This window comes from Bison bison, unplaced genomic scaffold (assembly GCF_000754665.1).
Source record: "Bison bison bison isolate TAMUID 2011002044 unplaced genomic scaffold, Bison_UMD1.0 scf7180017864068, whole genome shotgun sequence".
Classification (NCBI taxonomy): domain Eukaryota; kingdom Metazoa; phylum Chordata; class Mammalia; order Artiodactyla; family Bovidae; genus Bison; species Bison bison.
Window position 1 is genome coordinate 12,562,174 of NW_011494640.1, and position 13,291 is coordinate 12,575,464.

A 13,291-nucleotide genomic window follows, 5' to 3' on the forward strand; every position below is an offset into this window, starting at 1 on the left:
ATCTAAATATAAAACCAATCTCCTACAGGTTTTGAGAAAGCATTCACCATCTCCCGAAAAAATTTAACAGTCCTTATTCAAGTTTGATCGTCTTTTTAGGTGGGGAAAACAGTGATATAGTACTTGTTGAACTGGAATTATTATCAACATTTTAAAAACTGACCTTGTTCATTTAGCCACAAGCAAATCTTATTTAAATCAGGACTGCCCAACAGAAATATTCCATCAGCCCTTCATGATTTGAATTCTAGTTTATGAGATCCATTTAAATACGGTACACATAAAAAGGGGCTTCCCTGGTGGCTCAGATAAAGTCATGAGACATTTCTGGTTTGTAATAAATAAGGTAGTGGCCAACTATTACTCATTAGTAGCTCTTTTGAGATAAGCTTCAAGTCTGCCCTTTCCCCCTTCTTCTTAATGCCAGCAAAGATCATTTTTGTTCCAGGTATGTACTTCTTGGGATCATCCAAGTATTCTATCGGCGTCTCCTCCCCCCAGGTGAGGTCTTTGTTCTTTTTGGCATCTGTGTAAGAGAATCCAACAGCCTGACCTGTTTGTCTTTCCCCTAAACAGATCACGGAGATTTGGCCCAGTCCTGTGCTTCTCTTCCTTTCAGTTCGGCACTGGACATCCTTCTGAACAAAAATCTTCCTTCTCTTCTCAGCACCACCTATTTTTAAATCATCTTTCCCCATTCGTGACTGAGAGGTTCCCGCTTGTAAGCCAAAGGTCCCATTCTCTAAGCCCAAGGACACACCAGTCCATGCTCAACTGCAGGTGTTGGTGCAACCTTCAAAGAACCATCTTAACCCAAGTTAGAATTCAGGCTTCTTTTATGCCCAAAGTGGAGGGAGTGTAGCTGGTTGTCGCAAACTTCTTGGTGTGTGAGTCCTTGATTCTTGCAGCTGTCCAGGTAGGTCAGGTCACAACATTGCTGTAAGTCTCCAACAAGAAAAAATGTTATTCTCCGTTCTGCAGCCTTTTATCTCTATATGGAAAAGTGACCTTTAAAGGTCAGAGTCTTGAGAATGGGCTATTGTGTATATTTCAGGCTAAAGTAAAAGTGAAGTCGCTCAGTTGTGTCTGACTCTTTGTGACCCCCATGGACTATAGCCTACCAGGCTCCTCTGTCCATGGGATTTTCCAGGCAATAGTACTGGAGTGGATTGCCATTTCCTTCTCCAGGGCATCTTCCCAACCCAGGGATTGAACCCAGATCTCCCACATTGTAGACAGACGCTTTAACATCTGAGCCACCAGGGAAGTCCTTCAGGCTAAAGGCAACATCTTTTTACAAAGGTACAGAGCCCTAGGACTAAGTACAGGCCACAGACCACAAAGGTTAGAGCTGAAGGAACAGATCCAGTATAGAGTCAGGTTTGTTTTCCGTTACACTAGGAGAAGATCTTGTCTGGATTGCTCTAAGTAATTTGTCTGGGGTACAAAAATATTCCAGGTAGGCTGTTAATTACCCCAACTTTTTGCTATTTCTATACTCCCACATCAAGTGGGCTAACATTTCTGGGTTCCTCTCAAGTGACCTTTTGAAGACTTATTGTGATACTGTAGATTTTTACATAGAAAATCTGCATGAACACACTTAGTTCAGGTTCTAAATCCACCCAATACAGTACATCAGTTGTATTAATGGAATTAATGTTAAAACAATGCTCACTTCAGTAACTTTATTTTTCTTATTAATAAAATAATTTATAATAATTGTAGTGTATAATATAAAAAGTAATTCATACTATATAAATATATTATCTTATATAAAATAATTTTAATAATTATAATGTATAATGTAAAAGTAATTCATACTATATAATATATAAAATAATTTATAATGATTATAATAAATAATTTCATATTACTTAATTATTAAATGGAGCTTCCCAGCTGGCTCTAGTGGTAAAAGACCTGGCTGCCAATGCAGGAGACATAAAAGATGCTGGTTCAATCCCTGGGTCAGAAAGATCCCCTGGAGGAGGAAATGACAACCCACTCCAGTATTCTTCCCTGGAGAATCCCATGGATAGAGGAGCCTGGCAGGTTACAGCCCATAGGGCCACACAGAGTCAGACATGCCGAAAGTGACTTAGCACACATGCAGTTATTAAATACTAATAACCACATAGATCATTCCTTGTTGGTTCTGCACTTTTCTTTCCCCGATTCTGGTGTATCTAAAACTGATTTAAATCTTTCAACAGTGATACTTTCGCTGAATTTTTCAAGGGGCCTAATTACTTAGGAATTAACAGAATGTATTAACCAGGTTTGTGCTTTATGTAAGCCGGGGCCAGAACCAAAAGGCTTAGGCTTTCTTTAATCTGTTTTAGGATCACATTACCTAGCATGGAGAGTCAACCATTGCTCATACAGCATCACGGCTGAGGAACTGCCCTCAGCCCCACCACAGGACAGTTTAGATTAGAAAATGAAAGAGGATCACATGTCCCATCAAAAGGACAGGGTGAAATCCGTTTATGGAAGGCAGTGCACTTTTGAGTCAGACAGACCTGTTCTTTGTTCAGTCGAGAAGAACGTGTGCTTCTGAAACAGTGGATCAAGTTAGTTTCTGGAACTGAAAAAATATACCCGTGTTCCACTTAAAAATTGCGTTACTGGATTTCTCTGGCATTCCAGTGGTTAAGATTCTTGCTTCCACTGCAGCGGGGGTGGATTCAATCTCTGGTGGGGAAACTAAGATCCCACATGCTGCGTGGTGCAACCCCCCTGAAAAGAAAAAAAAAAATAAACTTGCCTTACTAAATCAAGGAGAAAGACAGTGCAGACTTCTCCATGCCCTTAGATTCCCTTCATACTACACGGTGCTGTTACAGGGGAAAATAGCCCAGTAACTCCTATCCTCTCTTTTTTCTTTCAGTACAAATGAAGGCAAGGGTGGTTCTGGCAGCCCCACAAGGCAGGCAGGCAGAGGGCACGATGGCTCCCGTTAATATTATAAAAACAAGCCTGAACCAAACAGCTCTGACAAGATTGCTACACAAACCAGGTGGGACTTGTTTTTCTGGGCATGACAAAGCAAGTCGGAATTGTACTTCAGTTTACTAACCCATTGTTTCCGTTCATTTATTGCATGGAAAATGACACTTTTAAACAGTACCTTTATTCAAAGCAGTTTTGTATAAATGTATGTTACTCTCACGGGTGTTATTACCACTTTACTTTTTTAATTTTAAATATTATACATACTAGAGATTCAGTTCAGTTCAGTCGCAGTTGTGTACAACTCTTTGCAACCCCATGGACTGCAGCACGCCAGCCCTCCCTGTCTATCACCAGCTCCCAGAGCTTCCTCAAACTCATGTCCATTGAGTGATGATGATGCCATCTGACCATCTCATCCTCTGTCATCCCCTTCTCCTCCTGCCTTCAATCTTTCCCAACATCGGGGTCTTTTCCAATGAATCAGTTCTTCGAATCAGGTGGCCAAAGTATTGGAGTTTCAGCTTCAACATCAGTCCTTTCAATGAACATTCAGGGCAGATTTCCTTTAGGATGGACTGGTTGGATCTCCTTGCAGTCCAAGGGACTCTCAAGAGTCTTCTCCAACACCACAGTTCAAGAGTATCAATTCTTCAGCACTCAGCTTTCTTTATAGTCCAACTCTCACATCCATACTTACTACTGGAAAAACCATAGCTTTGACTAGGCAGACCTTTGTTGACAAAGTAATGTCTCTGCTTTTTAATATACTGTCTAGGTTGGTCATAACTTTTCTTCAAAGGAGCAAGTGTCCTGTAATTTCATGGCTCCAATAACCATCTGCAGTGATTTTGGACCCCCAAAAAATAAAGTCTGTCACTATTTCCATTGTTTCCCCATCTATTTCCCATGAAGTGATAGGACCAGATGCCATGATCTTAGTTTTCTGAATGTTGAGCTTTAAGCCAACTTTCTCACTCTCCTCTTTCACTTTCATCAAGAGGCTCTTTAGTTCTTCTTCACTTTCTGCCATAAGGGTGGTATCATTTGCATATCTGAGGTTATTGATATTTCCCCTGGGAAACCTGAGTCCAGCTTGTGCTTCTTCCAGCCCAGCGTTTCTCATGATGTACTCTGCCTATAAGTTAAATAAGCAGGGTGACAATATACAGACTTGATGTACTCCTTTTCCTATTTGGAACCAGTCTGTTGTTCCATGTCCAGTTCTAACTATTGCTTCCTGACCTGCTTATAGATTTCTCAGGAGTCAGGTCAGGTGGTCTGGTAGTCCCATCTTTTTAATAATTTTTCACAGTTTGTTGTGATTCATACAGTCAAGGCTTTGGCATAGTCAATTAAGCAGAAGTAGATGTTTTTCTGGAACTCTCTTGCTTTTTCGATGATCCAACAGATGTTGGCCATTTGATCTCTGGTTCCTTTGCCTTTTTTAAAACCAGCTTGAATATCTGGAAGTTCTTGGTTCACGTACTGTTGAAGCGTGGCTTGGAGAATTTTGAGCATTACTTTGCTAGCATGTGAGATGAGTGCAATTATGCAATAGTTTGAGCATTCTTTGCCATTGCCTTTCTTAGGGATTGGAATGAAAACTGACCTTTTCCAGTCCTGTGGCCACTGCTGAGTTTTCCAAATTTACTGGCAATTGAGGGCAGCACTTTCACAGCATCATCTTTTAGGATTTGAAATAGCTCAATGGCATTCCATCACCTCCACTAGCTTTGTTCATAATGAAGCTTCCCAAGGCTCACTTGACTTCGCATTCCAGGATGTCTGGCTCTAGGTGAATGATCACACCATCGTGATTATCTGGGTTATGAAGATCTTTTCTGTATAGTTTTTCTGTGTATTCTTGCCACCTCTTCTTAATATCTTCTGTTTCTGTTGGTTCCATACCATTTCTGTCCTTTATTGAGCCTACCCTTGTATGAAATGTTCCCTTGATATCTCTAATTTTCTTGAAGAGATCTCTAGTCTTTCCCATTCCATTTTTTTCCCTCTATTTCTTTGCATTGATCACTGAGGAAGGCTTTCTTATCTCTCCTTGCTATTCTTAAAACTCTGAATTCAAATAGTTATATCTTTCCTTTTCTCCTTTGCCTTTCAGTTCTCTTCTTTTCACAGCTATTTGTAAAGCCCCGCAGACAACCATTTTACCTTTTTGCTTTACTAGAGATTACTGTGAAATAATTCAGAGATACAAGGAAGAAAATAAAAATGGCCTCTACTACTCTCACACAAAAGTAACCACCCCTGTATTTTTTTAATTTTCTAATTCATTCTGTTTCATTTAATCCCTTGGATTTCTTGTATACATTTTAGCTTCAAACCGCCACTTTGAAGTAAGTAGATCAGGAATTATGTCAGTTTTGCTGATGAGAAAACTGAGGCCCAATGAACTTCCATAACCTGTCCAGAGGTCCCCAGAAAGTTAGCGTCAGTCCCCAAATTGGCTCTACCTGTGGCTCAGGGTCCCTCCTATGTCACAGGTCAGCTTAACTTCTCCATTGCTTCTCACACCAGCTTGGTGTGAGAATATAGGGGGGAGTTTTGTCTCTCACTAATAACAGTTATAATCATTGCTCCTTATTCGAGGATTCCCCTACTTGCAAGTTTGCCTACTAGCTACAATTTGTTGTAACCCCCAAATTAATACTCCCTATGCTTATGCTTCTTATAGACGTGCTCACAGCAACAAAGATTTAAGTCACTTTCTATTCACTGTTCTCAGCTGATGTCAAACAAGGTCATGCCTTATCTTCTTGTGTCAGCTTTCATACTAGAAACAAGTGTCTTTTTAGTGGTCTATTTAGTGGCTCTGTCTTTTGCATTTTTGTGCTTTTGCTGGTGACTTTGCCCCTTAAAATGGCCCCCAAATGTAGTACTGAAGAACTATCTAGTGCTATCTATTAGTGTTCCTAAGCGTGTGTGTTAGTGATACTTACTTCAGGCATGACTTAGTGCCCTTGGCCATGAGTTCATACATAAAACAAAGCTATGAATTCATGGATGTGAGCAAAGGCTTATGGGAACCTAACCATGTATTACACTTGGGCGCAATGCTTCAGTATTTGCTAATCTATTGTTTGCAGTGATTTCATAGAACATTACTACCACAAATAAGTAGAATCAATGCCTTATTGCGGCTGTTATTGTAGTTGTTATTGCCTGACAATAAATGGTGTGGTTTCTCAGAGAATTCCAACTTAACTTTTGAGACTGACCAAAGAGGGTCTGGCCTTTAGTTTATACTTCTTCCTACTGCAGATTCTGGGGGTAGGGGGACTTCCTTATCACCCTTGGGCCCCCTCAAGAGCACATCTAGCCCCTGCTAGCAATTAATCATCGTTCCAAAGCAAGCTGTCCTATGTCATGCCTGAGTCTCTGGAAGCAACAGGCGGTCCATTTACAAGTTAGGACAGGCTTGCTTCTGATTTTGCATGCTGTGGTTCATGGGGTCGCAAAGAGTCGGACATGACTGAGGACTGAACTGAACTGAAAGAAGCACTGGGAAGTTAGACACATGTGCTATGTGTTTAGTTGCTCAGTCGTGTCCAATTCTTTGTGACATTATGGACTGTAGCCCACCAGGCACCTCTGTCCATGGGGATTCTCCAGGCAAGAATATTGGAGTGGGTTGCCATGGCCTCCTCCAGGGGATCTTCCCAACCCAGGGATCAAATCCAGGTCTTCTGCATTACAGGTGGATTGTCTGAGCCGCCAAGGAAGCCCAAGAATACTGGAGTGGGTAGCCTATCCTTTCTGCAGGGGATCTTCCAAACCCGGGAATCGAACCAGAGTCTCTGTCTCCTGCATTGCAGGCAGATTCTTTACAAGCTGAGCTATCTGGGAAGCCTAGTTTGATATAAAATTAATTATAATTCTCGCCTGGAAGAGGAGTGGTAGGAAATGTTTAGGCCAAGCTAAAGTGTCCATGTATTTGTCACTGAACTTCTTGGTTCTGGATACTAATTTGATAGAATTTGTTTAACCAATATACACATGCAGCATTGTGTTTTAATCTTGGAACAGTGTTCTTAATTATGTAGATACATAGAACTTTATTTTTTCCTAGGCAGCCAGCTTTATTAAGCTATCCCAATGGTGTGCCTATTTGTTCTAATAGGAAGTCTGTTTGCATTTGAGATCATCAGCATGGTGGTAAAAGTTGTTCAGCCGCTAAGTAGTATCCAACTCTTTGTGACCCCATGGACTGCATCATGCCAGGCCTCCCTGTCCTCCTCTATCTCCCAGTGTTTATTCAAACTCATATCCATTGAGTCGATGATGCCATCCAACCATCTCATCCTCTTTCACCCACTTCTCCTCCTGCCTTCAATCTTTCCCAGCAACAGGGTCTTTTCCAATGAGTCAGCTCTTTGCCTCAGGTGACCAAAGTATTGGAGCTTCAGGTTCAGCCAGAAATATACAAAGACATGTGTGTGTGGCAGGGGTGGGGTGGGGGGCTGAGGGTAGTGGCGAGTGAGTTGATGAACTGGATTCACTGAGCACATGTTCCTGAGCTCCAAAGAGGGTGGGCCTCAACCTCTATTCTATTTTCTGGGCTTGTGTACAAGGAAGGCCCTGACAACAGCACAGTAAGGGTCCCAGCACCACAGATTGTCATCCATGTGTCTGCAGGGAACATATTCACCAGCAGACAGTGCTTTTTTTTTTAAAGACCTCCACTGAAACTTCACACTTTATTTATTTGGCCATGTTAGGTGGCATGTGGGAGCTTAGCTCCCCAACCAGGGTTGGAACCTGTGTTCCCTGCATTGGGAGCTTGGAGTCTTAACCACTGGACCACCAGGGAAGTCTCCAGATGGTGCTTTGAAACTGAAGCAGCAGCTGCTGAGTCTTCCTCAAGCCACACTTACAAAAGGAAGTTATAATTCATACATTTCAAAATATTAATAAAATCTCAGTTCCTTCAACCAATGCTTAATAGCTCAGTTGGTAAAGAATCCGCCTGCAATGCAGGAGATCCCGGTTCGATTCCTGGGTCAGGAAGATCCACTGGAGAAGGGATAGGATACCCACACCAGTATTCTAGTCTAGAGAACTATACAGTCCATGGGGTCACAAAGAGTCGGACACGACTAAGCAACTTTCACTTTCACTTTCAACCAATGCTAATCCATCTCCACACTGGAGACAGATTAAAATCTGGCTCTGCCCACTGTCTTGTCTATAGCTGGTGGGAGGCATAGCATTGTCTCAGATGCTCCAGCCAGTGAGGGCAATTCCCTGATGAAGTCATTTTTGAACAAACAGCCTCCCAGGATTTATATTTTGCTGTGTCTGTCTCTAGATTTTCCTTTGGATTCTTATCTTCAAAACACTAACTTTAAATGTCAAAGCATGTCATTCCTCTTTGACCACAACCCAGCAAATTGTCCAAATGATCCTACCATATTTGGATCAGAGGAAAACAAATTCAAAAGAAATTATTCTAATAAAAATGATGATGAAGGATTGATAAGAAGTGTGTTCTTTCCAGAGACAAATTGTCAGTAATAATAAAATCCTTTATATTAAAAAAAAATACATAAGTGTTAGAAAATTAAATATATAGAATCAACCTTCTTGTAAAAGTCACTGTACCCCAAGGACAGAGGAGACTGGCAGGCTACAGTGTATAAAATCGCAGAGAGTGGACACAACAAAAGCAACTTAGCATGTGCCCTGATTAACTCCAGTAGAGGAGAGAAAAGTGAAAGTGAAAGTCTCTCAGTTGTGTTGGGCTTTTTTGCAACCCCCAGGAACTATACAGTCCATGGACTTCTCCAAGCCAGAATACTGAAGTTGGGTAGCTGTTACCTTCTCTAGGGGATCTTTCCAACCCAGGGATCGAACCCAGGTCTCCTGCATAGCAGGCATGTTCTTTACCAGCTGAGCCACTAAGGGAAGCCCAAGGAGAGAAAGGAAGACCTTAAACAAAGATGTCATCATTTTTAATGTATTCATTCTATTTAATCCAAACTATACCACACAGGGTCTGAGAAAAATGCACCATTCTTAGATTAGGGAATATTAGCATTAATTTCACCTTTATGTCCTTTATGCTACTATGTCCAGAACTTTTCCTGCTGATATTCACCTGAAATGTCATAATATTGACCATAATCTGAATCATGCAGAATAATTTAGAGTGATACATTTATTCCAGACATAACTGACATGGAAAAATATCAAATTTGAGAAGAATATTTCAAAAACAGTATGTATAATATGTTGTTTCCTAAAAATATGGGTTTTATTATGCTTTTTAAAAAGACTAAAGGGACTTCCTTGGTAGTCCAGTGGTTAAGAATCCACCTTGCAATGCAAGGGATGTGGGTTCTATCTCTGGTTAGAGAAGTAAGATCCCATCAGCTGGGGAGAAAATGAGCCTGAGTACCACAACTAGAGAGTCTGTGTGACACAACAAAAGATCCCACATGCCATAACTAAGACCTGATGCGGCCAAATAAATATTAAAAAAAAAAAAAACTAGAAGGAAGGTGTAAATCAAAGTCTTAATGGTGACTACCTTGGGGGAGTAAGAATAATATATAACTTTTCATTTCAGTTATCTGCATAGTTAGCATAATTTTTTCTATCATGCTAAGAAATGATAGAGACATTCTGTTTTAGAAAACAGATAAGAAATCTTAAGGGAAAAAAAAGTAGATTGACAGATATAAATATCCCATAAACCAGAAGACAGCCTTGAGAAGTCATGATTTCTAATACAAACAGTCTTAAGACAAAACTGAATTTCCTTTTTTATTCATCTACATCAAAATGGGTAGTCAGGCATGAATAAATTACATTGTTATGCATGGCACACTGATGACTGATTTCTTGTCATCATTTCTTAAGAGTGCTTTCAAGAAATCAATTTACTTGCATTCTGATATACAACTAAGATACCTGACAGTTGAGCAGTTCTTAAAGACAATCAAATACAAATACCCGAACGCATTTCTCTGAATCCTTTTCTTCACATTGCAGCAAAGTTTCTTGATGTTTTAAATTTCCTAGTTGCATATTAAAAATCTTAATATTTTGTATTCTAGACTATCAACATTTCATTGGAAATACCTAATTATTAGGTAAAAGAAAATAGAGCTTATCCAAAGATCTTTTTTTTTTTACAGTAGCCCCAGTTTTGTCTCCTTGGTTAATGTTCTTACTGTACAGCAACCTCCTAGACTTCTAGAAAAATAATTTTTAAAAGAAAGAAATTTTTATGACTTAAAGGGAAAATGTTTACTAAATTAAAATTACTTTTGGGGTGGCTATGATTTAAATGCAGGGAGCACATATGTCTTAGAGAAGGAAATGGCAAGCCACTCCAGTGTTCTTGCCTGGAGAATCCCACGGATGGGGGAGCCTGGTGGGCTGCTGTCTATGGGGTCGCACAGAGTTGGACACGAGTGAAGTGACTTCGCAGCAGCAGCACTTATGTCTAGTTATTTATGTTTAGCCTAAGAGACAGCAATGCTACATTTTTTCCTTGACATAGAATAAGAGTTTGTCGGTTCATAAAGCACCATTTGAGCCTTGATTTACTCTGCAGCTGTTGGACCCCTACAGGTTATGCCTGGTCCTGGGGAGAGAGTGGTGAATAAAACTCTCTGGTGTTCCCTGCCTTTGTTTGTGGGTTGGTTGATTTTTTAAATTTACTTTTTATTGGAGTATAGTTGCTTTACAATGTTGTGTTAGCTTCTGCTGTACAGCAAAGTGAACCAGCTCTATATATACATATATCCCCTCTTGAGATCACCACAGAGCACTGAGTAGAATTCCCGGTGCTATACAGTAGATTCTCATTACTTATCAATTTTTCACTTTCATGCATTGGAGAAGGAAATGGCAACCCACTCCAGTGTTCTTGCCTGGAGAATCCCAGGGATGGGGGAGCCTGATGGGCTGCTGTCTATGGGGTCGCACAGAGTCGGACAAGACTGAGGCGATTTAGCAGCAGCAGCAGTGTATATAAGGAAATCCCAATCTCCCAATCCATCCCATCCCCCTACTTTCCCCTCCTTGGTATTCATACATTTGTCCTCTGTTTCTGTGTCTCTACTTCTGCTTTGCAGATAAGGTCATTCGTACCAGTTTTCTAGAGGCCCTGGCTACTATAATTAGTGCTGCAATGAATATTGGGGTGCAGGTATGTTTTTGAATTATGATTGTCACTGGGCACGTGCCACAGAGTGAGATTGCTGAGTCACATGGTAGCTCTATGTTGAGTTTTTAAAGGAACTTCCATACTGTTCTCCATAGTGCTGCTGCTGCTAAGTCGCTTCAGTCGTGTCTGACTCTGTACAACCCCATAGATGGCAGCCCACCAGGCTCCTGCATCCCTGGGATTCTCCAGGCAAGAATACTGGAGTGGGCTGCCATTTCCTTCTCCATAGTGGCTATATCAATTTACATCCCCAGCAACAGTGTAAGAAGGGTCCCTTTTTCCACTGCCTTTGAAGTAGGCCATCCACAGACTCTCAGGTCCAACCTCTTTTTCTGAAACTGGTGGAACATGGACCTTGAGTTGGCTCCGTGCAGCCAGCCTTCAACTCAACAGCCGGGAGGCAAGTGAGGGGTCCTCATTTATGCTCCTGAAGCCCAGACACTGCTTATGGGAGAAGCTCCTCATGGGAAGAAGGGGCCTCGTGTACTCTTGGCCTGACTTGCTACTTCATTCCCTTCACTGGAGCACATGTAAGACACTCCCAAGGAGGAGTTTAGAAGGGGATGGGCCCAACCCCACTCCCTAACTGCTACCAAGGACGTCTTCACTACGCCCTTTCCTGTTGTTTACCTTCACTCTTGCTAAATCAAAGGCTTTAAGAGAGCAAACACTATGCCTTAGAGTCTCCTTTGTATTCCCCTAAAAAGCTTGTTGAGTACACAGCTCTCACCTGGCAAGGGTGCAAGGAGTGTTTGCCTATACGATGTGCCTTCATTCAGGAAGATAAAAACCACATGCCAAGCACAATTAGCCCATTGCATGACTCAAGGGCAGAATCATGCAAATAAGTCTAAACAGCCTTAGATCCCAGTCCTGCTGGATTGGTCTGTGCACTGAATTGTGCTTGACCTCCTCTGTGTCCCTCTCTCATCACCTGCACCACCCACCATCTCACCAGGACAAGGTCAAATTTCTAGGTCAGATCCTTTACAACCAGCTGATTGTACCCTTACGATATAATGTTTCAGAAAATATTATTTCTCTTTAAATAAACCTCTCGATCCTTCCTTGAGTGATGAAAATCACTAATTTCTCTTGCTTAAAGCAACAAAAACCTTGAAGAAAGTAATCACAAAATTGCCTGCAAATAGTAACCTGTAACCTATAAGAAATGTCCTTCCTATTAATGCAATCGGTATAGCAATATGAAATCCAAAGTTAAATTTGCATTGTCAGGCAATACAAGGAAGCAATATTTAATATGTCAGTTCTTAAATCACTTGAAAGTATAGAAGCATGGGGATCCAAATTTAGAAATGAGAAATCCTGAACCGGGCAGCAGAGAGGATTTCCTCTGTAGACTACGATTTGCCAACAGCTTTGAGAGAGAACTACTCAAAAATGTACTGACGACAGGCATAGTTTTCATTCAGGACTTGGTAATGCGGTTTCCTTTACTAACATTTTAAATTAAGCTTTATTGGAGTATAGTTGACTTATAATGTTATAGTGTTAGTTTCTGCTGTACAACAAAGCAAATCAGTTATGAATGTGTGGCTTCCTTTAAAGTGCTTGCTACAATTGATTCTTGTGCCCATCTTTGCATGAAATATTCCCTTGGTATCTCTGCTTTTCTTGAAGAAATCTCTAGTCTTTCCCACTCTATTGTTTTCCTCTATTTCTTTGCATTGATCACTGAGGAAGGCTTTCTTATCTCTCTCCTTGCTATTCTTTGGAATTCTACCTTCAAATGGGTATCTCTTTCATTTTCTCCTTTGCCTTTCACTTCTCTTCTTTTCAAAGCTATTTGTAAGGCCTCCACAGACAGCCATTTTGCTTTTTTGCATTTCTTTTTCTTGGGGATGATCTTGATCCCTGCCTCCTGTAAAATGTCACGAACCTCCGTCCATAGTTCTTCAGGCACTCTGTCTTCAGATCTAATCCCTTGAATCTATTTCTCACTTTTACTGTATAATCAAGGTCCCATCACTTCATGGCAAATAGATGGGGAAACAGTGGAAACAGTGGCTGACTTTATCTTTCTGGGCTCCAAAATCACTGCAGATGGTGATTGCAGCCATGAAATTAAAAGACGCTTACTCCTTGGAAGGAAAGTTATGACCAACCTAGATAGCATAT

General features: G+C 41.0%; 1 pseudogene; it reads right to left on the minus strand.

The window, feature by feature from the left end:
- Nucleotides 1–360: 360 nt before the first annotated feature.
- LOC104986514 lies at nucleotides 361–698 on the minus strand (annotated as a pseudogene).
- Between the last annotated feature and the right edge of the window lie 12,593 nt (nucleotides 699–13,291).